This window comes from Carex rostrata, chromosome 26 (genome assembly GCF_964058835.1).
Source record: "Carex rostrata chromosome 26, lpCarRost1.2, whole genome shotgun sequence".
In the NCBI taxonomy this organism is placed as follows: Eukaryota; Viridiplantae; Streptophyta; class Magnoliopsida; order Poales; family Cyperaceae; genus Carex; species Carex rostrata.
The window spans coordinates 5,059,473-5,084,592 of NC_135943.1; the positions used below are offsets into that span (position 1 = coordinate 5,059,473).

At 32.4% G+C, this 25,120-nt stretch overlaps 2 pseudogenes; one reads left to right on the forward strand and one right to left on the reverse strand.

Annotated features, from left to right (window-relative positions):
* Window positions 1-12,088: 12,088 nt before the first annotated feature.
* LOC144544125 (epoxide hydrolase 2-like) lies at window positions 12,089-16,449 on the reverse strand (annotated as a pseudogene).
* Window positions 16,450-20,908: 4,459 nt separating this feature from the next.
* LOC144544126 (putative CCR4-associated factor 1 homolog 11 pseudogene) lies at window positions 20,909-21,715 on the forward strand (annotated as a pseudogene).
* The last annotated feature ends 3,405 nt before the right edge of the window (window positions 21,716-25,120 follow it).

Sequence of the window (25,120 nt, forward strand, 5' to 3'; positions counted from 1 at the left end):
TATCCATTTTTTTTAGGTGCCAATATTTCTCATGCTTGATAATTCCAATGTTTTATCATTTGATTAACTATATTGACTTATAGGATCAAATTACAATTGAAATTGTCGGTCATTAACTCTTAAATTAGTGATATATTGTGTTTCTTCTTGATGAACTGAAAGCAACTTTTAATTGAGAGTTGTAAGTTGTCGCAAGTAGTTCATGATTTCGAAATAGATATATTATGTTATGATGTTATAGGGTATTTGAGTTCTAAATATTATAATATGTTTGTAATTCTAAGTAAGAAATTTTGTCATGAGAAATTTAATTTATTCTATGTTGGTTTTGTAAATTTAAGACTGTTGTGCAATGATTTTTTAAATTTTGTGGGCGAAATATGAAGATTTTTAATATTATATTTAATGTTTTTCTCAAAGTAGTTTTCTTTAAAAAAAAATTTACAAAGAAGCGTGTTGCTTAGTATTGTATTTTAGAAACCCATTTAATAAAAAATAATTTTCTAAAATTGCACTTTTTCTCTTTTTAAGAAAAATATGAAACTTGATCTTACAAAATAATGGAAGACATCAGTACCACTAATCATAGTGACAAACAAAAAGTTCGGATTCGATTCGGTGGGTTCAAAAATTCGTGATTCGGATATATTTCGGGAATAATTTGGTACAATAAGGAAACAAAAAAAAACCAGCAAAAAAAAAAAATCAAAAAAATTTCAAAAAAAAAATGGTGTTTTTTCGCGTTTTATTCGAGTTCAGTTTGAAAACGTCAAAAAAAACGAATTAAACGCGAATAAATGATGAGTCTTGTTACGATGCCACTAATTACCACCACTCACTTCACAATCATCTTCAAAGAAAGTGTGGCACAGAAAAACCACGCTCCTTTTGCTGTATAACAGCCAAAAGAAAGGAAACTGTTACAAAATGTGATTTTTAGTCTGTGGATCCGTTGATATTTATCCTTCTCTCCCTTTTTTTTTTTTTTTTTTTCTTTCCCTCACTTAGTGTCAATAATTGAATTTTTCATATTTCTACAATTTTATTTTAATTTTCGTAATAAAAAATTATGTTCTCCAACATCTCATATCCCAAAAAAACCAACTTCATATTTTAATATAATGTGTATGAATTATTATTCTAAAAAAATACAAATGTCTAAAGGATAACACTTTAAAAACTTCAAGAGCAAAATATTATATTTGCAACTCCTTCAACTTTCAAATTTGAGGTGTTGTTGCTTTGAATTATGAAAAAAGATACTAATTTTTAAATTTAGTTTCATGAAAATTGATAATTAAACAAGTCAAATTTAAATAGTATGAAAAATTTATAACTTAGAAATAAAAAGGTCTAAAATTAAGAACTTTATTTTTTTAATATCATATAATTTGAAGTCTAGAAACTAAATTAAGAAATTGATTTATCTAATTATATATTCGAATAAAACTAAATATAACCACTATTTTTTTCAACATAAGATTAGTCTTTTTCAATATAAAGAAAAAGAGTGAGGTTATATATGGTACTATGCATAGCGAATGTTGGCCGGCGTGAGTTCAAATTTTTGATTTAAAATTTTTAAAAATCAATCCGAACCATTCAATATAGTCTCCATATAAATATGTAATTGTGAACTAAATTTTGTATTTTTTTATAAATTTTTTTTACTATTTTTTAGATAGATAGAAAATTACTTGATCTAAAAATCCTGGACCATCCAAAAACAGTAATTTTTGAGAAACTGGTAATAATTATTTACATATGTTGGCCTAGGTTGACTGGCTTCCTTGCATGGTAAAAACTGTAGTAATTGTAAGCCAAGGGGGCAGAGAACCTTTCTAAAAAATAATTAAGAAAAAAAAAATTCCTTGCTTGGTAAAAACTGTAGCAATTGTAAGCCAGAGGCAGAGAACCTTTCTAAAAAATAATTAAGAAAAAAAGAAAAAGAAAAAAAGGCTGCACTATTGCATTGCATATTTTGAGAAAATGGTAGTAGAAATTGAGGGAAGGGGGCACAAGACCCAAAACTCATGCTTTTGTGACTTTTGTTTGTCTAACTCTATTCTAACACAAATAGGTCGTCCGGGATTTTGGGTGTGTCTTTATACTACTTTGACTTTAGGTTTTCCTAATTATGGGGGAATTTTTAGAGAGAGATTGATGCTTGCCAAGTGCCAAGCCACAAGCAGCACAGTTAATTATCAATTTATCATTTTATTAATTGATAAGTATTGAATCGCCATTTCGCCAAATTATGTGATCTCGGCCGGTATTTTCAGTTTCGGTTTCAGCCGGTACAGGTTTTATCTTAGTTGTATATATCCTTTTTTTTTTTTTCTGTTCTTTTCTTGCTGTTAATGCCATGCTTTTTCTTTCTTTTACTATGGCTTCAATTCTTTGAATAACAAAGTGCAAATCAGATTTGCTTTTAATTAAAAATTTTAAAAAAAATATTTATGTTTAAGTCTTTGTGGTTTGTTTTTTTTCTTTGTATAGTGGATTAGAATCTCAACAATGTTATACAATATATATTTCTTATGTCACAAAAATTATACTATTCAAATTTTATCGTGAGTTATCACACTATGAATACTAATTACTATAAGCAACTAAAATTGACCATAATGTCGCACCTGTTTGGTTTCGTCAGGGTACCGAAACAGTATCAGAATTTCTGTCTAAGGCCCTGTTCGGTGGGCTCAAAGGAATGGAAATTGGAATAGGCTGTGAAAATTTTGAACTGAATTTTACTGTTCACGTAGGAAAACAAAAATTCAGTCACGTAAACAGTAAAAGTTGGAGCTGCTGTCGAACAGAGCCTAAATCTTTCTACAAAGCAGCATCGGTTCCTGCGCACTAATAACCGTCCGTTCGTATCAAAGCTCGTGCTGAAACTAAACTCCATAAATATAATATCTGAAAATGAAAGGTTCTTCGCGCGCTAAAAATGGTGCTACATGAGACAACTTTTTATTTTAGAAAATAATATTTTTATTATCATGAAATAGATAGATTGCTTTTTTTCTTTAGAAATAATACAGATTGGACCAAAGTTTCCGTCTAGACATGGAATATATGACTGAAACTTTGATTTGGCCACGTATGTCAACACACGTTTTGACACAACAAATTCAAATATGGGGTGATCAAAACTTTGATTCAGTATACATTTTTTTAAAACTCGTGTAGTCCGTCGTGTGGTGGTGCGAAAGGAGGAGTCCGAACTAAAATTTCAGTCAATCCATCTATGACCAAAAATTTGATTTAATCCTCGCTATTATTAGAGAATCCAGGTATGAGCCAGAAATATTGAGAGGAAGAAATGATCTGGATCAAGACCGTTGGCACAAATGTAAAAAAAGCCTATACAGTATGCATTCACTTGGGATCGGATTGGATGGTCCGGATCTAAACTAAATTTTTTTGTTACTGTAGGACATGCCAAATTGGAAATTGGTGTTTGGTTTTTAAGGAAGCCAAGTAGCATGCAGCTAGGGACAAGTTCCGACAACAGAACGATGTAGCCTGTACTGGGCTATGCTCTGTTCATGTTCATGTTCAATTCTCTATACTTCCCGAGCCCTCTATCGCATAGAGTAATAATGTAGGTTGATTGTAAAAAAATATATATAAAAAAAATAATATAGGTCTGTTCATGGCAGAGTTAATTTTGTGCACGTTTCAATCAATTCTGTTCACAAGAAGCTGTTAAATAGTTAACCGAATATTTCTGTTTAGATCTGAACTATCCTATTCAGAATTATGAGCTAATTCGGTCTGAGATGAAATGTAGTCTCCTTTAATATTTGTACGGATTTTTGTGGGACGGTCTTGATCTAATTAAACTGAAATATGAATTCTTTGATGTTTATGTTTCTTGCTTTGTTGGTGAACGATTGATCAATTCTCATTGTGTAAGAGCAGAGGCAACAACTTGACTGAGTACTTCTGCTGTACATAGAATACTTCTGGTCGAGTCAAAATTGATTCAGTGCATGTTTAAAATATAAAGGTTCCGTTTTGATATTCGTGTCAGATTAAAATTGACGATTCAGATCTCATTCTACATGAAAAAAAGACCAAGATTATGCTCAGTTGTTACATTATTATACGAAAAAAAAATCATATGTGAGAACACGCAAATTAATTTACAAAAACTCCCAACTCATATATTATAATCATATATAAGAACTAATTTTTGATCTAATGACGAATTAAGACACATGTTCTCTGATGTGAGAAGTTATGGCTTTAAAATCCAAATATAATAATTTTTTTGTTGTAATAATAGAGACATGAAACTTGAAAGTTTGTCGTTAATCTTTCTTCAAAAAATAATATTATAAATCATATATTATCTGACATGCAATCTTACAAAAGAAGAACTATCAAGATGGATACCAAACTTATTTATATCATTGTACTTTATACACCTAAAATATGCAACTATAAATTTGAAGCCATACTCTACCTATTTGGATTGTACATCCTTTCAGCAGCTAGTATCCTTTTCTTCTATTTTAGCTGAAATTAATGTAAAAGTGGAGATAGATCTCTTTGATAACTAATTAGTTTGACAATACTTTCTTCAAATCAAGTCCAAGGAAATTTTAAAAATAGAAAGAAAAAAATGATAAACATATTTAATTGATGTAGTTAAATACGAGCTGTAGCAATTTAATTGATGAATAATGAAATATATATATAATTTTATTATTTTTATGTATACAATTTGCATAAAGTATTTGACTTTATGTATACTGAAAATAAAATTTATTTTTGGCCTTTGACGATATTGTCAAATTAATTAGTTGTAAATAAATTTCAACCCTTTAAAAAAGCTTTGGGCTCATAGCCATTGAATGAATATCAAATGACAAAGTATACTATTTAATTTTTTGGAAATACAATTAATTCAAAAAAAAAATTCAATTCTAAAGGGTACAATAAATTATCAAAACTGGCTATGGAATATATTAGATCCTTTATGTCTTAAGAGGAAACCAGCATCTAAAAATAAAATGAGTGATGCTTCTGTGCATACAAGGACCTATTTGTAAAATGAACATATTTTTATTTTCAATGTTCAAACAGTCGATCCGAACCGTTCATCTTGTTCTCCATATTAATATGTGCTTGGAGACCAAATTTTACATTTTTCTGAATTTGTTTACTATTTATTAAGATGGGTACAAAATTCAATGGTCTGAATTTGATATTTTTTGTACCCATCTTAATAAATAGTAAAAAAATTCAGAAAAATGTAAAATTTGGTCTCCAAGCACATATTAATATGGAGAACAAGTTGAACGGTTCGGATCGACTGTTTGAACTTTGAAAATAAAAATATGTTCATTTTACAAATAGGTTCTTGTATGCACAGAAGCATTTGCCAAAATAAAATTATCAATGAAAATTTCGCAATTATTAAACTTTACAGGGGCTAAGTGCAAAAGCTGAAATCTGATGGTATTATGTAACGGTACAGTGCTTGATGTCATCCAGTGGTACAGTGCTTGATATCATCTAGATTAGTATTATGCATTTGGACGGAGAGGGTCTCTCTAATCCTTATACTTTCTATGGCGCTTCGGTGTAATGTTCCGTGTGTTACTCATATCAATCAACAAATGAACAATTATATACAAAATCTATAGCAGTGTGAGCGCAACATATCTTGGTCGAGTATTTTTAATCCAAAATCTCGCTACGTGTCGATCTCTGATTGACTTGGGGTATAAGCGTGGGGTCCACTCCTGCTAAGGTACAAGCTCCTCTTCAAATCCCCATGTTTTTTTGTGCACATTACTGTGCTTGTATGATTGGAGGCGAAAATAATCCAACGGAATGATATACGACACAAAGAGTTATACGGAAGTTGTCCTCAGAAGAACCAGACTACCCAAAGAAAAACCCTCCATTGATAACCGTAGGAATGTGTACCTCCTCAACCCTTTTCTCCACACCTTTAAGGCTGTAACGTGTCAACGACACCGTATAAAGAGAGAGCGAGACTGTATAAAGAGAGAGCGGGTACGTGTGACGTGTCAATGACACCAGATTCAAGAGGGTCGTTTGTGGACCTCTTGCACACGTGTCGGTCCAATGCGCCGCACGCACGTTCGATCTCCACCGAGGTAGAGGGTGGGGTCGTACTGTAGAGTCTGCTACAGTAACACACGGCTGATTTGTACACCACCACCAACTACGTAGTACGTACTGCGCCACACAGTACAAAATATAAGAACTATTATTATATACCGTAATAGATTGTGTTGTGTTACGAATATGATGACAACAAGGTGGATTTGCTGGTAACTACAGTTTCTGGAACAGTGATATTTGACAGTCTGATTATACTTTGGTTCCATCAGGTGATTTTTGCTTGCACCATTTTTGCTGCCTTCAACAGTTCCGATTGTGTGATGAACATTTTAATTAATTGTTCTTTTTGTTTTTGTTTGAAGAAAGTGTTTTATTATTGGTTTCAAATGTTGAGTTATTAACTTTTCTAGTATGCTTTTCTTATTTAATTAAATTAGTGTATATATAGATTTTTCCTGGTAAGGAGTACGTATATATTGAAGCGTACATTTTCTGAGACAGCACATTTTTAAATGGATCATTAGCATCAAACCATGTTAGCACAATGAAATTGGGGATTACTTCACTAAACAATGAATGTTATTCTTCCACCCCCTTATAATACTGTTGTTGTGATTAATAATGGATTATAGACTTGCCTTTTCTGATATATATATGAATTATGCAAATAAAAATAAACTGTTCGGATCAATGACACCTGTTTACCCTACCCGTATCATATTCGATAAGGCGGATACGGGTAAGATTTTTTTTTCGTTAACTTATTGGATATGGGTAAGGATTTTTTTCGTTAGATAAACGGATATGGACAGAGGCAGATCTAATTCAAATCTAATTTACAAAGACTGAATTTTGGATCATTGCTCTATCCTGAAAATTAATGTTGCCCTACACGAAGCCCAATGATATTTGAATAGTCCAATAATGTTGTACTTAAATTTTACAAATTATATAAGAGATAGTCATGACCCAATTCATATGCTCATTGATTGATTAAAAGACGCAGAATAAAAAAAATATGTGCTGCCTGAGCTTAACTGATCCTTGAATTCAACCAAGTACACGAAAATTAACTAATCCGTTAACTTTTAACATTCATTTCTCACAAATTATAAACGCTTAAACGATAACTATAAATGACCATATATGTACTGTAAAATTTATTGAACTATATCCTTACCAGCTTATTTTCCTCTTGTAATAGTAGAGAAGTAGCAAAATATATTGTCAATTTATATCGGAAATGAGCTAAAACGTCTTTATTGTTATTTTCATACATGTTATTTCTTTCATTTAAGACAAAAAAAATATTAAATTTTGTTCAAGAGAAAATATCCAATTCCAAGCCGTGGATGGATACATAGATATTTTTTTTGGTATTTTAGACTTCACCATATACTTCTTTTTTTAATCTAAAAGCCAATCCTTTTGTGCAGGTTGACAATATCTTTTATGTGATATGATTATTTGAATTGGTTCCCTAGCCATGTTTGAATGAGGGTTGTGTGAATTATGAATCTCAAAAATCTATTTAGATTAATTTACTTGTCATCTCTTAACAGATTTGGTAGTAATTATAGTTATAGAAAATGAATTGTAATTTTGTATCCGATAAGTTAATGAGTTTGAACCTGATTAATTATTTAAATCCGATTAGTGTCCTACCCTGACAGAAATTCTGAATCCACCCCTGGATATAGATACAGATAAACGTTATTTCGTACCCGTTGGGTAACAAGTAATTATATAAAATAAATTATATCATAAGAAGAATATTATGCTAAATATTTTACTTTTTTATTTGAATGTTTTATTATTTAGTTAAGAAATTAAATTTGTTAGAAGAGATATTTGTAATTTTGATTTTTTTTTGCTTAATAAAATATTATTACTCATAATTAATTGCATATTTATATTTTAATTTTATATTAGTAATTGTGATTACATACATGATAAATTTTGACGATTTATTTGTAAAAATAATAAAACTATTATATTTGTATTATTCGTTATTTGTCCACTACCGTTTCGTTATCCGCTAATCTTAACGGATATGGATAGGGTAGGATAAGGCAAATTCTTAACAGGTATGGGTAGGATATGGGTAAAGTCAATTCTTAATAGATATGGATATGAAAATGGTTCCATCCTATATCCGTATCATACCCATTGACACCCCTAAGATCAGTTGTAATACTTGCCACCCTCTATGATTTAAGGTACTCAATTGAACAATTAGTGTACTAAACAAAATTGTACTTAACATGATTGCAGTATACTAAACAAAATTGTACAAATTAACTTGATTGAGACTACAACATCATTATAATAGTACATTTTGGATCTAGTATTTCAGTTTAAATAGGTATTTATAACTTGTTTGTAAACTATAGGATCCGATCCGGATTCGGAAAAGGTACACGTCACAATCATTTGAGGACCTTTTATTCATAAAAGTTAATTATAATTTCTTAAACATCTCATATAATATATTATTATAATATAAATTAAAAATTGCTCCAAGATCAGAATTAATTTATTGTTCTTGTTCATAATAATATAATATAACATGGTATATAACAAAATAAAAATAATAACTCGAAATTAATTTGGAACAGAAAGGTATTGAAATTAGATATTTAAGTTTTTTTTTTTCATTAAATAGATTTTGAGTTTAGGAGAAGAGATATAATTTTTGGGAAGTAAAATATTGAAGATGTGTACTAATTTTAATTCTAGCATATGATATGATGTTATTATAGATATTTGTTTCTTAAAAAGGCTATATGTGGTTTTATTTTCATAGTTATTAATTTCTATTTTCATCTTAATTAATTATAAATGATTATATTACCATTGTATCGGTGATTATACGGATATCGGGTAAGGTTTGGTTGTGGGTTAGATAATTAAATCAAACTCATATCTTATTCATTATAATATCGGTTCCGGTTTGGATCCGGATCAGATATTTTAAGTATAATTTGTAACAGTTCCATAATTCAAATGCCTATATTTTTTAAACCATATCATATCCAAATTAATCGAATCCTAACCCAGTTCCGGTTCGGTACCGTATTGAGATCGGATAATTAGATAAAAGTAGCACCTCTAGCTAGTAATCATATATGAGTGAGGCTATGGTACATTATACTATAGATCAATAACTTCATTTTAAAAGTCTAAATAGTCGATATGAACCGTTTAACATAATATTTATATAAAAATGCAGTTGTAGATCAAATTATATATATATATATTTCAATTCTTTTAGATAGATAGAAAATCACTTGATATAAAATTTCTGAAACATTCAGAAATAGTTATTTTCTACAAATCTAAAAAAGAAATAAAAAAATCTAGAAAAAAAATATAAAATCTAGTATATATGCAATTACATTTTCTTGTTAAACAGTTCAAATTGACTATTAAAACTTCGAAAAAAGGATATTAATCTATAGTACAGATCAATCTGCACTATATATTGTATCATATATAAGCTCGCTCACCACATATATATTTTTTAAATCTTGTTTGCTACAATTATAATGCACACCAATCAGTGGTGCATGCAATGTACAGGTACCACTTAGTGTCGTAATACTGCAATGTATATATATAGTTAGCTACTCCTCGCTACTGCTGCAATATACATATACTTGCTAGTTTTGCAATACATTGTTACAGCTGCATTGTAAAACTGGCAGGCTAGTGGTGCAATGCACTTATGCACAGCTGTATTGCATACTCGCCTCATTGAAACATAATATATATATATGAGGAGGGATTCACACTTACAACATTTGAAAGTTACAATATTTTATCACAACTTAGTTTTGCGATTTTTAAAGTCCAAATAGTCGATCCGAACCGTTCAACATGCAATCTTTATTAAAATGTGTTTGAAGATCAAATCAACATGTAATCCACGTCCACTTAAGCAACATAGTATAAAATTAAATACATATACCGTCAGCAATTCTTTCATTTGAATTGCAAGATTGAATATTATGAAGAATAAATTAATTATAATACTCTCTACAAAATTATTGAGCGCATTGCACGGAATCCACAGTAGATACATTATTTGAAAATTTGAAATGTTTTTTTTTTTGTTAGATACAAACAAGGTGAAATGATAAATGCACAATTAATGTTTATATTATCTTTAACAAATATTATTCTTACAAGCCATCTTTAAATTTATTTTTACATAGAATTAATAGCAGGAACATGATTTTTTTTATAAACCATAAATAGAAAAAAAAGAATTTACTAAATCAACTTGATTGGTTTCGTTTTTACAAAAATCATAAGAACCGAAATGTTATTTCAGTCCGAATGAACTTTTTTTTTACGTACCGAATTGCCAATTCGGTCCGAAGTAGTTTCACATATTTTGGAGAAAATTGTATGATCGTGAGCTGAAAACTTGTAAAACTACCATGGGCCGAAATGACAATTTTGTACAGAAAAATAAAAAATGTGTTCGAACCGAAATACTATTTCCATTCTTATGATTTTTGTAAAAACGAACCAATCAAATGAGTTTAATAAATTCTATTTTTTTATGGTTTCTAAAATAAATTCCAGGTACATGTCAAGCTAGCACAGTAGCACCTACGATGTTTTTATTTCTCCTATATTTCTTGGTTACAACGTGTTGAAATGAAAGCAGGTGTCAGGAAGAGAATGCATTCAGAGCGAGCGTGTGTGTACTTGGTACGTGTCCGGGTCTCCAGGATTTGACACGCAAGACAGGGAGGGGCCAAGAGACTACAAAATGCAAATATTAAAAAAGCGACACTTGGTTATGATGTGATGGAATAATGAGGATAATTAATTTTAATAGATAGAATGCATTCCCAAAGTGTTGTTTGATGTGTTTCCAAGCAAACCCAAACAATTAGACCAGGCGGACTTGTCACGGTCCCATTCCCTCTCCTTCAAAAAGGCAAGTTTTGGACCAAATGATCTAGTTACTGTAGCACTTCCCTTTTGGTCTTATACAGCAGATAAAAATTAAATTAAAATAACTTCTGTTTTAATCTTCTACAAATAGAAATGCCAAAATAAATAAATATAATAAAAGAATCCCGTTTTGGTTAGGCCTCATTTGTTTTTAAAATAAAATAAATGACGCTCAATTAGTAGCCCATATATTAATAAGTGTAAGAATCTTGTTACTGCAGCACTCCCTTGGGGTCTTATACAGAGGATAAAAAGAAAAGAAAAAAAATGTTTTTAGGGGTGTAAACGGATCAGATATTATTATTCGATTTTGTCCAGATCTGAATCTGGAAAATTACTTAAATTATCTGATCCATATCTGTATCCGAGACTATCCATATTCATATCCAAAAAATTATAACGGATAAGGATACGATAAGACTTTTAACTATCCGTATCCGGCCGTTTACACTTTTAAACCACAACAAATATGCTATATGTTCCAAAATTGATTTATTAAATTGCATATTGTACCAATAATTTATTAAATTGTATACATATATATATTTTGATGAACAATATAACACTATTACATAATTAGTGACTAATATTTTAATAATATAATATATATTTTGTAACCAACAAGCTAATTATGAATAATATCCGTATTTGTCCGATATCCGGTCCGTATTCATAACGTTTAATACCCAATCCATATCCATATCCGTATTCAAAAAATTATAACGGATACGGATACAATAAAACCATTATCCTATCTGTATCCGACCATTTACACCTTGCCTGTTTTCTTCTTCAAAAATATAAATGAAGAACAAAAAAGAATGCCCTCTTGGTTAGGCCTCATTTGTTTTTTTTAAAACAAAATAAATGAGGCCCAATAATAAGCCCATAATAATAAGTGAAAGGAATAGTTTTATCGTTCAATATTTGGGCCCATAATATTAATAGCATTAAAGCATGTTCATCTCGCTTGAACACAAGTACAAACATCACATTTCCTCCAAAAAAAAAAAAGTACAAACATCACACATAATAATATTAACCAAACATATTTCGGTAATAGACTAAAATTTACTGAAGAAGCTGTGTATATGCTCGGTTATCTCACTCGGCTTTTCCTTGTTGATGAAGTGCCCGGCACCCTTCCCCACCACCACCTCATCGAGCATTGGTACAAGTTTCTTCATCCCCCCTTTGTGTATGAAGTCCTTTATACCCGGCGCAATGTAGGTAAGATCAAGATCCCCTACAATGAACTTGGTTGGGACCTTTATTTGTGCGCCCGTCCATGCATGGAGCCGTAAGCTCCCAGGTTCTGCAATATGTATTCAACTTTCAGCATATTAATAAAATCTTTGTGACACTATGACAACAATTAAACCAGACGAGTATCTGTTGAATTTATATGATAATTGATTGGTAGGCTAAATTGGGTTTCCTTTCCAGTTGTAACTAGATAGCTGCAATTCTTACTATTGGTACAGCTCAGTTCAGATTAGGTTTGACTTTCTACGATTGAAATCGGGCAGCTTGGGCATGAATTGGGCAGCTCTTTAGTCACCATTAGATTTAATAAACAAACATATGTAGTAACTTTACATTATAGCTTGGTATCTGGTACCATGCTAGTTAGCAGCTCTCAAATCAGTTCACACATACCCTAAAAAAAAAATTATAAGTTCACAAATCCATAACATCTATCAATGAAACAAATAGCAAAAGTCAAAAATTAACTAATTAATAAGGAAATAAACCATACATATCTAAGGCTCGATAGTAGTTCAACGCTCCAGTAAATCCTGTTTTCTCAAACTTGTTAACGTAATATTTGATATCATCTTCAGAAAGACAAGAAGGCAGAGGAATCTGCTCATCTGGGGACCCCCATCCATGATCCTTTGGGATGAAAATTGGAGCTGGATTCCGATATGTGAGAATTTTTTTCAACACCAACTCTGTCCCAAGACGGGGAAACTCGGCCTCTATCGCTTCAGGCTCCTGCATGAATTTGAGTATGAGTTACAAACGGAATAAATTTGTTTGCTATTTGCCCCTTCAAAATAATTAAACCATGGGTTACAATATGTTTATATATACCAGTAAGCAGAAGTGAGGCTATGTATCATCACTGAAGGGTTCTTCTTTTCTTTTGATTCTGGTCAGTTATGTGCCAGAAAATCATGATGCAGAAATGACTACAACTGATACATATAATTTCATCATATTGGGAATGAGCCTCAAGCTTTTAATTCCAATGTTAAATAACTTGTGGTAATTTTCCTTTATTTAAAAAAAAGTTCCGTAAAGGATACTATTGGAAAATACCATTATTTCTAACAGATAATTTTTCTAAAAATATTTTTACCTGAATTCGATTAATTTAGTTGCATCACCATAAGTAGACCTTAGATGCTTGATAGATTTTCTGGCTGGATTGAGTGGTGTAAAAGGCACACTCAAAATTTACCAATGCCTTCACCTTGTCGGGGCGAAACAAGCACACATACCATGCCATACTTGCTCCCCAGTCATGCCCAACCAAAAGTACCTATATAATTTTACACCATAGTATTAAACCCCAGAAAATAACTTACAATAATTGGTGTTATACTTGTGGCCAAGGAAAAGAATATCTAAGCTGAAGTATACGATGCAACTAATAACCTGACATCAAAAGCATTATATACAGCCATATATCAAAATTTCAAGTCAATCACCCTTTATTTAATTTATGCAGACTTTCTTGTATCTATTTTAAGCCTAGTTGTTTGATTTATATTGCATATGGTTTTGTTGTTTGGTAACTAATTTATCAATATTAATTAGACCAATAATTGCTGTCTAAACAAATTGATGCAGAACAAATAACCAACTTCTCTTAGTTTTTTAAGAGATTCAGTTTTGTTGATTTTACTGTTTGGTTGTAATTAATAAGCTGAAAGTACTGTTTCAGTCTATGTTTGTTTGGTACCAGCTGGGTACCAGTGGTATTTTGTTGGTGTTTTACAGTACCAAGAGTTTCTTAGGAAAAATGTCAGAGTTTTGTAACCTAAACACAAAAAAAAACCTGTCAAGAAACCCAACCGGGATAAATAATCCGAACCAGACTATGAATGAACTCAAGATCCCAACAGATCAACACACTTTGAACACAAGATCCCAATTCTTTATTAATTTCACTAATTTTTACATTATTACCATAAATAAATTAGATAAAATATTTACATTAATGTTTAAGATAACCTAAACACACAGAAAACCTTACCTGAACCAGACTATGAATGAACTGAAGATGCGAACTGGATTAATAGACTCCCAACATGTACACAAGATCGATTATTTATTAATATTACTGATTTTTAAATTGTTACCAGAAAAGAAGACAAAAACCTTTACATTAACACCATCAGATAACCTAAATGCACAATAAACCAAATCAAGAAACCAGATCCCAGTAACTAATCCAACCAAACTATGAACACAAGATAATAACAGGAATAAGATAATAACTAGAACAAAAGATAAAATATTTTCATTAACGCTTAAGATAAACTAAACAAACAAATGCTAATGCTCACTGACCTTAAAAAAAAAAAAAAAACCTAAACACACAAAAAACCTCATCTAAACCAGACTATGCGAACTGGATCAATAGACTCCCAACACAAGATCGATTCTTTATTAATATTACTGAGTTTTACATTATTACCAGAAAAGAAGACAAAGACCTTTACATTAACAACATCAGAAACCTAAACGCACAATAAACCAAATCAAGAAAATATTTACATTAACGTTTAAGATAACCAAAACACACAAAAAAAACTTATCTGAACCAGACTAAGAATGAACTGAAGATGCGAACTGGATCAACAGACTCCCAACACAAGATCGATTATTTATTAATATTACTGAGTTTTACAATATTACCAGAAAAGAAAACAAAGACCTTTACACTAACAACATCAGAAACCTAAACGCACAATAAACCAGATCCCAATACCTAATCCAACCAAACTATGAACACAAGATAATAACAAGAACAAGATAATAACCAAGGTTCTAAATAGCGATTATAGCGGCATAGCGGGGAGACCAAAAAAAAAAGCTATTGCGAATAGCGTAGCTATAGCGGAAGCTATCACACATAGCGATTTTCCCTTTTCAAACTTTATATTTTATATTTCTACTAATTATCAACATAATCAATATTAGAGAATTGATGTAACAACTAAATGACAACTAATCTAAGTCTATACTTTTTATCAATTACGCAAATAAGAATGAAAAAAATCTAAAAAGTAACATTATTTAATAGTTTATACTTCATGGTATTACATATTATAATAGATAAAGATCAATTAATTTTATAAGGTAAATGAAGTCAATATACATATTTAAACATTTTATAATTATAATAATAATCAAAATCAGTTTTCAATTGAAACGAACGATAATAATTTTACAAACGAATACTATAAAAAGAGTAATCAAAATGAATAATTAGTATTTGAATATTTCTCGATATAGAATGATAGAATAAATCACAAATAAAAATAGAAGCATATAGTTTGGTTTAGTATACTTATTGTAGAAGACCATGTAGCATTAGAAATAAGAATAGAAGTACAGAAGTCCATATAAATTGCAAAAAAAAAAAACATGTAGCATAGCGGTAGCTATAGCGGGTCTCATATAGCGGTAATAGCGGTCAGCTATTATAGCTATAGCGGTCGTAGCTGAGTTAGCGCAATTTTATCTTATAGCTTAGCGTTTATGGTCCGGAAAAGCTATAGCGTAGCTATAGCGCCGCTATAGCTAGCTATTTAGAAGCCTGATAATAACTAATAAAATAAGAGACTCTAAACCCCTAACCTGAACAATGAATCCTAGAAACCAAGAAACAGACACGGACAACACAATTACCTACCCAGAAGACATACTCTGCACCTAAATAAAATACATGACACTAAACCTACACGATCACTCAGGACCAAACCTAACAACCTACACGTAGTCCGTGTACCAGACTATAACCCAAACGCCATAATAATAGCTAAACCTCCACACCGGCACCCAGACAGGACAGTAAGGAGGTATGACTGGGTACCCCTTTTGGCCGGTGGTACTCTCGCAAGAGCTTACCGACTCTCGTATAGCCGGTTCAGCATTTTCCCTCCGGGGAACCTCAATTCGTGGCTCCCTCCGGCGAACCACCCTTCGGATCTCGGATCTCTCACCGGTGCATACCGACCGTCGATTGGTCGGCTCGGCATCTTCCCTCTGGGGAATCTCAATTCGTAGCTCCCTCCCGTGAACCACCCTTCTGGCCTCCGATTTCTCCCTGTGTCCCCTGCGTAGGCGGGCCATTCTTGATTACTTTTGGTTTCTTGGTTGGTGTTGGGAGAAAATTGGTGAAGCGAATGGGGCGCAGGAGGGAAAGTGAACATTTAAACCAGAGGGAATATTGGAGTCGATCCATGAACGGTGCAGATTTCATCCATCAAATGAGAGGGGCGCATCATGACGTGGCAGTTTATTCATATTACGGATTTTGACGAAATCTGCCACGTCATATCTTTACAGATCCCAATCGCACGGATCTTTAGATGACACCGCTTTCTCCTTTTTCCACATCATAATTCATAATCCCAATTCTCAACTCGAAGTAGCAACGTCTCGATTTCGCCACAGGAGACCTGAAGGAAATTGGTCACCCAGGGTCAGGCTGGGCAAAAAATCTCGAACTCGTAACTCGTTCGTAACTCGCTCATTTACAGCTCGTTTAACTCGGCTCATTTACAATTCGAGTTGGCCAACTCGTTTAATAAATGAGCTGAGTTGGCCCCAACTCGCTCATTTATAACTCGAGTTACATAAAATTACATAATATTGGTCACAATAAATCCCAGAGAAAATTGACAGTTTATTCGTATTAGAGCATCTCCATTGGAGCAATTAAAATTAATTGCTAAACAGCCACGTCACTAAGTTTAGCAATTTAAAGGGTCCATAATTTCTAAATCACTCCATCCCAGCAATTAATTATAAATTGCTATTAACGCTACGTCAGCGAAAAATTAAAAAACGGCTCCTTCCTCCGTATTTCAATTTGGAGAGACGCTTTTCTGTCTGTCGCCCCTGCTCTGTCCTCTTCTCTCGCTCTGCTCTCACTCTTGCTCGCTACGCTTTGCTCTTGCTCTCTCCTCTTCTTTCGATTGTTTCACTGATCTTCTCTCGCTCTTGTTCTTGCTTTCTCCTCTTCTTTCGATCAGCATAATATTTGAGTTTCCTAAATTTCTCACTCATCCTGTGATCCATCATTCTGGGCTGGGCTGGACGTATAAATTGAGAAATCTGAAATTTGACAGATTGTTGGGGCTCCCACACACTAGTTTTGAAAATCAACAGAACAACAATAATACTACAATAAGGTTAATCAATTTAGCTTCTTTAAAAAGTTACAACTGGAAAAAATTAAAAAAATTACCAGAAATAATTAAATTTATTTATAAAATTCAATAGGTTTTGCCCATTCAGTACCAGTAATTCGTAAAAGCGGTACCATGGTGCCTTCCAGTTTGCAAGTAACAGCAATTATGTGTATTTTTTCTAGCTTGAATGCCTCTTCTCTTATGTCAGAATTCTATCAGAATTTCAGCGTATATGAGAATTAAAAAGGTTTTATTTCATACTATGTATCTCACCGATTGATATGCACACACAAAAAAATCCAAAGAGGGAGACAGCGTTAATCGCTAGGGTAAAAGGTCTTGAGCAAGAGGGAGGTCTAAATGAAGATAAAAAAAAAGGGAGAATTAAATCAGAGCAATTAGAAACAGTGAAAAATGAAGAAATCTGAGCGAAATGTGAGAAAAATCGAATGAAAACGGCTTCGTTTTTTTTAAGAGAGCGCGTTTCTGTAAAGAGAGAGGAGCGGAAAGAAAGAATATCAACCAATCATTTAGCCAGCGTGGCTTTAAGAAATCATTTCTTATTAAGCAAACTTGCTAAATATAAAATCAGCGTGACTCCTCCCAGTGAGAGTGTGTATCCTCTGAGATTTTTTTTCTGCTAAACCGAATAGGCATTTCGACACAGTATTTGATCACAAATTTTAGATGAGACACCCGCTACAGAAAATTAATTTTTCTTTCTGTGCCGAATAGACTCTTCGATCCATGTGTTTTTAGCGTATCCTCTGAGATCATATTTTGCGTGACCGACGTCTCCGGTGCCTATTCGGGGTAACGCAGGGGTCCAGCATTATTAGAGCTTTGAGATTCGTGCAAAACATATTTCAACGGTCCCAACATATGAGATATGATACGAATTCCCACCCATCTCGGTCCCAACATATATTGTATTAATGTGTTCAATTTAAATATGACACATGACATAATATTTTGATATTGTTTATAAATTTTTAATTGTATATTTTTATAAGTTTTTGAATGTCTTCTGAATATGACACATCTGCATCTCGATCCCAAGTATTACTTTTTGAATGTCTTTTAAATATTTAGCTGGAATATTATTCCTTCTTTACACAAATTTTGTATTTAGAAATAATATTCCAGCCAAATATTGTTTTAGTGTCCATTAACTTTTTAAAATTTACAAATATTATATTGGGCGATTTTTTTAGTAAAATATTAATTAATATTTAAGTTGCATAAAATAATGTATTAATTATAAAGTGCACAATCTATCTATAATAGTTTTTTTCTAAAATAAAAATATTACTAAAATTATCAAGTTATCAACAAATTGGGATCAGGTTCATAAATTTGTGAACCTAGGTTTTCGTTCCACCTGACTCTAAAATAGGGTTGGCAAAAAAATTCGATGTTCGTGATTTGATTCGGGTTTGATTCGAGTTTAATTCGATTCAAAATTGGTTCGAATTGAAACGAACCAAACCAGGTTTGGTTCGGAATTAATTCAAGCCAAACCCAAACCTAGCCTGGTTCGATCGAAATGGGTTCAATTATTTTTATGATTCGAATCTGCTCATAATAACATCGGCCGTCTATTTACATGATGAAATTAAAATCCAAGATAGAGAGTCATAATTAAACTTAGCCGACACTCCCTCACTCTCAAATCTCAATAACCTAGTTCTCTCTCCACCTCTCCCTAACCCACTCTCCCTCTAGCTCTAAAATCTAGCCGACGCTCACCGGCTGTCACTCCTCTCTCCGGCCTAGATGACTGTCTCTTCTCTCTCTTCGGTCGTCTCTCATAGTTCATACCAGGAAAGCCGTCTCTGATGTATTTTTTCATGAACAATTTTTCAACTTAAAAACACTCATTTCATAGTTCATACCGGTAAAAGGAAGCCATGTGAATTGTCCCGCGAGAAAAAATTAATGTATAAACTACCGGTATAACTAGAACTGCTAAAAAATAATTTAGTTCGTGATTCGATTCGGGTTCGATTCGAAAAATGTGTAGTTCGCAATTAATTCGATTCAACATGGGTTCGGTTCGAAATGAATCAAACCAGGTTTGGTTCGAAATTAATTCAAACCAAACTCAAACCTAAGGTAAGTTTGTTTCGGTTCGGTTCGTTGCCACCCCTACTCTAAAAAAGAAATAAAAAGTAAGAAGACATTCAAAAAATAATAAAAATATATAAATAAACAATATCAAAATAGTAATGTCATGTGTCATATTTAAATTGACAGCTCAAACATATAGCAATAGCATATATACAATACAGATGCACCCATTGATACAATGCATGTTGAATAAATCAGAACTTATAAAGAAGGAATAATATTTATTCAACATGTAAAATATAAAGAAATATGGTTTATTTGTTGGATTTTTATTTTTTAAATATGGTTTATAAAAGAAAAATTAGTATTACCCAGCACATTTGTTATGAAAAATTTATGTGTTTTCTGTTGAAAAACCAAAGTAGAAATATAAAGAAATTATAACTATGTAAAATATTTATTTTTATCAGGCGATCAGGCAAAGGATAAAGATAGGAGTCACGGAAATAACTTTAAATTGAAACACATCTTATTTGTCTAAACGAGGGATAGTCAAAAATTTCATCAAATGGGTAAATTTTTTCATTAATTGATTATTAAAATATTATTATTAATTTTATCATAAGCAGAATTAAAAGAATTAGTAAGAACTAATCGAATTAGGTTGGAGAGTCGAACTTCTTGCAAAATTAAATTAAGATAATAAAATTAGTGTCAATGTCAAAGTATTAAATTTTACTTTCAAACATAGCATAGTCAATACTTTTTTAAAATTCAGATTATTTTGAACAGTTGAACTTCATAAAATAATTTAATTCTCTTTATTAAAGTTGACTTATACCTTTGTAAAAGAATTTAATCCATTTATTTGAAAAATAAAATAATAGGTTAATTCTTGATTTAGCGTTGCATATCAGCTATTCTCGATGTAAAAGATTCAATGAATTGATATTTCAAGTACCTTTTGACAAATATATGATGACAAATATAAGAAGTATTTATACTTTTATTAGCTTCCCTAAACGAGAAAGAGTTCAATCGAGTATTTTTAAAGAAGACAGTGGATATAAATAGTTTTTTTAAAATGGTAACTCGTTTAAAATTGGATCTCAAAAGAAGGCCAAAATAAGAGTGTAGTCTCCAATTACTAAAAAAATTTTACCTCTTCCCTCTTATATATACGGCTCAAAGAGGAATAATACAATTCATCACCACAACACATAGAAAGAGAGAGAGAGATAGACTTGAAAAGAGTGAGAGAGATAGATAGAGAGACTGCTTGAAGAACAGAGCGAGAGAGAGAATTGAGAAAGGAGGAAACACATATGGCTCTTCACCAAGTAGGGTCTAGTCAGGCAGCGCAGATGCGACCTGTTTTTCAGCATAATCTTGTAATGGAATTTGCAATCATAAATCAGGTTGCTGACTCATATCAGTATGTGACGATTGATACCGAATTTCCTGGGTTGGTGCACCAGACCATAGCACACCCTAGGAACCTCTCCCCCGAGTAACGTTATTCTCAGGTCAAGGCAAATGTTGATAACCTTAAATTGATACAACTGGGGATTACTCTTTCCAACAGAGATAGCGATGATTCTATGACTTGGGAATTTAATTTTCGTGGATTTGACCCCGAGATTGATTCACATGATTCAAGCTCAATTGAGTTGTTAAAATCGCAAGGAATTGACTTTTTGAAGAATAAAACTGAGGGTGTTGACCCGGATATTTTTGCAGAGCTATTTTGGGAATCTAGGTTACTAATTTCCATGTCTGATAAAACATGGTTAACCTTTCATGGAGCCTATAATCTTGCATTTTTAATAAAGATCATGTCTGGACAAGAGTTGCCGGATGATTTGCGAAAGTTCCTATACCGCATCACTGTCTATTTTGGCCATGACGTATTTGATGTAAAACATCTCATTAAGTCATGCAATGGTTTATATGGCGGTTTGGAAAATGTGGCGAAGATCCTTAAGATAGAACGAGCTATCGGCCTTGCTCACCAGGCTGGTTCTGACAGCCTTTTGATTTGGGTAGTGTTTAATAAAATGATAAACCTTTTCTTCAAGAAAGGTATTGAGTTCCGTCACGCACGTATTATATGTGGAGTGCAAGAATTGTAAATTAGCTTATAATTGTTGTTATTGATTTTTTTTTCAGTGGTTTTGATACTAATTTTGATCATGCCAATTATTTAACTTAGTGTTGCAAATGATTGTAGTTTTTCCTTCTTTTAATGGGCAATAATATTTCCATACTGTTCCTTTCTTATTTTAATTTGATATCTATTTTTTAGGACTAATGTTGCACTGTGTATCTATTTGATGAACACATTTTAACCTTCATTAGATTACCCAATTTGGAATGGTAATTCGATTGGGAACATTGCTGATTTTATTTTGTTTTATTTTTGGAAGTTTGAAAATAGAATTATAGAAACTGAGTTTGATAGGAATTGAACAATTAATATTATATAGTTGAAAACACAAATAACCACAAAAAGCTGAACTTCGGTACTAAATATAGATTGAAGGATGTCTCATAATATAGAATCAGAAATTGCTATAACATAAGTAGTAAAAGAGAACAAACTTGAATTATCTATTTACAAGTATAATAAGTCAAACCACACTAGAAAATGATAAGAGCAGAAAGTACAAGTAGTAAATTCTAAAAATCTACAAATGGAAATTAATTATGCACATCCTCTTAGATGTCTTGCACATCCTCTTAGATGTCTCATATTTTGCGTTACTTGTTAAATCTCAACAGTTCAAATACGCTCTGCTCGAATTTCAAAGCTCAAATAATACTGCCCCAGTGCTTGCTATCCCCTAAACACAGAATCAAGAAAAAACAGCAAGTATCAAAATCGTATCCAAATATAAAAGCAAAGTCGCAGCTTTATTTCTTGACATTATTACAAACTCCTCTGTACATTTTTATCTGTAAAGGGAAATTAAAATCTCTGAGCAAGAATCTTTATAACTCAATCAAAAGATAAAATTAAAAAAATATATTTCCACCCAAGATAAAAAACAACAACAAAATGGGAAAAATATATTAAAATCCAACAAATTAACAACAGAAAACACAGCAAGATATGAAGGTTCAATTTCTTTACTGTTTCCACCCATTTTAAATTCTTACCAGAAAAAGAAAAGAAAAGAAAAAGAAAATCTTAAAATTAACACTTAAAATAACCTAAATACACAAACTCAAGAAAAAGAGAGCAAGTAATAAAAAGCACATCCAAATGGCAAAAAAAGCAGCATTGAAGCATTAATTCTTGACATCTATTTCCAATTTCTTTACCTGTGCCAGCACCATCTGAGGAGTTGATTTTTTACCAGCGAATAATTCTTCATTTCGTGCCTTCCATAAACACCACAGAACATTACAAAAATAGAGTATTTGGTCAGGTTGCAAGCATTATATGATAGCTATCAGAGCTTCAGGGAATGATAATGGGAGTGCTTGTACTCGTATTGCAAGTGACGAGATATACCAAGTTACCTGTGACAATGGGCAAAAGAAAAGTAGATGCATTGTAAATTCATTCTCTTGATCACATCGGATACATCTTGGGTTTACTGTTTGGATTCTTCTTACCATTTCCATGGAAGTTGTCAGACCATCATGCAGTGAATGCCACACAAACATTCTTACCATAGGGATAACATTTTTCCACTTACAGACCCGTTTGAGGGCCTTAAGTTTTTGTTCACTGTATACAGGGTGTACCTGGCTTACTGTTTCGACTTAAAAGTCTGATATATAACTGGTGCTGTAATGGTGTAGGCTGGGGGATACTTTTGTTTTATCTCTGGAACTCACTCCCTGTTCGAGGATTGTAATTGATGTATGGGTTTTTTATAACAAAAAAAAAGAAGGCAAGTTGTTAAATTGGGGAAGGTGTGTTGTTACTGTAGCCCATAATAATAAGTGAAAGGAAGAAGGCTAGTTGTTAAATTGGGCCAATAATATTAAGAAGTGAAAAAATTAGAGTCTTTTAAAATCAGAACATGCAGTTAGACATAATAAAGTGTCTGATCCCTGGAGACTAATAAAAAAATAGAAAAGATATTCCAAATTGTATATAGTGCCAATTCATCCCTTACATATTGATTTAAGATTCCGGGGTCTTGCACCAGCCATTATCTACCATCCATACCTTGTGTAAGTCTGCTTCACCATCTGATTTCTCAAAGAATCACTCTTCAAAGAAATAGACCATACATTACTTAGCCTGAAATGCAGCCACTCGCATATTATGTCATGGCCTTTCTCAAATGCCTAATGTGCTTTTAAAGTCAGTAGCTTGAATTCGAGCACTGGGACACCTAATACATAAATATGACAGAAGCATAATCATTAAATTATAATGAAATCAGAATACTTGAATTTTCAAAGAAAAATGGCTACGACTAACTGGTATGGCTACAAAAATCATAGCGCTTTCTGAAATGGGTATTACTTGCTGTCTTTTACAGATTACCCCCACTTTTACATTCTTACCAGGAAAAAAAAAACAGAAACGCACTAAGACATGAAGCTATTATTACCAGAGAAAAGAAAAAGATAGCAATACTTCTCTTAACACTAAAGATACCTAAACACAAAAAAAGAAAAACCTGTCAAGAAACCAGACCCAGATAAATAATATGAACCAGACTATAAATGGACTAAAGATCCTAACTTGAACAAGAGACTCCGGACACCAAGATTCCAATTCTTTATTGTTTACACTGATTTTTACATTAATACCAGAAAAAAAGATAAGCTCATTACGTTAACACTTAAGATTACCTAAACACACAAAAAAACTTATCTGAACCAGACTAAGAATGACTCCCAACACAAGATCGATTCTTTATTAATATTACTGATTTTTACATTATTACCAGAAAAGAAGACAACCTTTACACTAACAACATCAGAAAACAATAAACCAAATCAAGAAACCAGATCCCAATACCTAATCCAACCAAACTATGAACACAAGATAATAACAAGAACAAGATAATAACTAAAACAAGAGACTCTAAACCCCTAACCTGAACAATGCATCCTAGAAACCAAGAAACAGACACGGACAACACAATTACCTACCCAGAAGACATACTCTGCACCTAAATAAAATACATGATGCTAAACCTACACGATCACTCAGGACCAAACCTAACAACCTACACGTAGTCCGTGTACCAGACTATAACCCAAACGCCATAATAATAGCTAAACCTCCACACCGGCACCCAGACAGGACAGTAAGGAGGTATGACTGGGTATCCCTTTTGGCCGGTGGTACTCTCGCAAGAGCTTACCGACTCTCGTATAGCCGGCTCAGCATTTTCCCTCTGGGGAACCTCAATTCGTGGCTCCCTCCGGCAAACCACCCTCCAGATCTCCGATCTCTCGCCGGTGCTTACCGACCGTCGATTGGTCAGCTCAGCATCTTCCCTCTGGGGAACCTCAATTCGTAGCTCCCTCCCGTGAACCACCCTTCGGACCTCCGATTTCTCCCT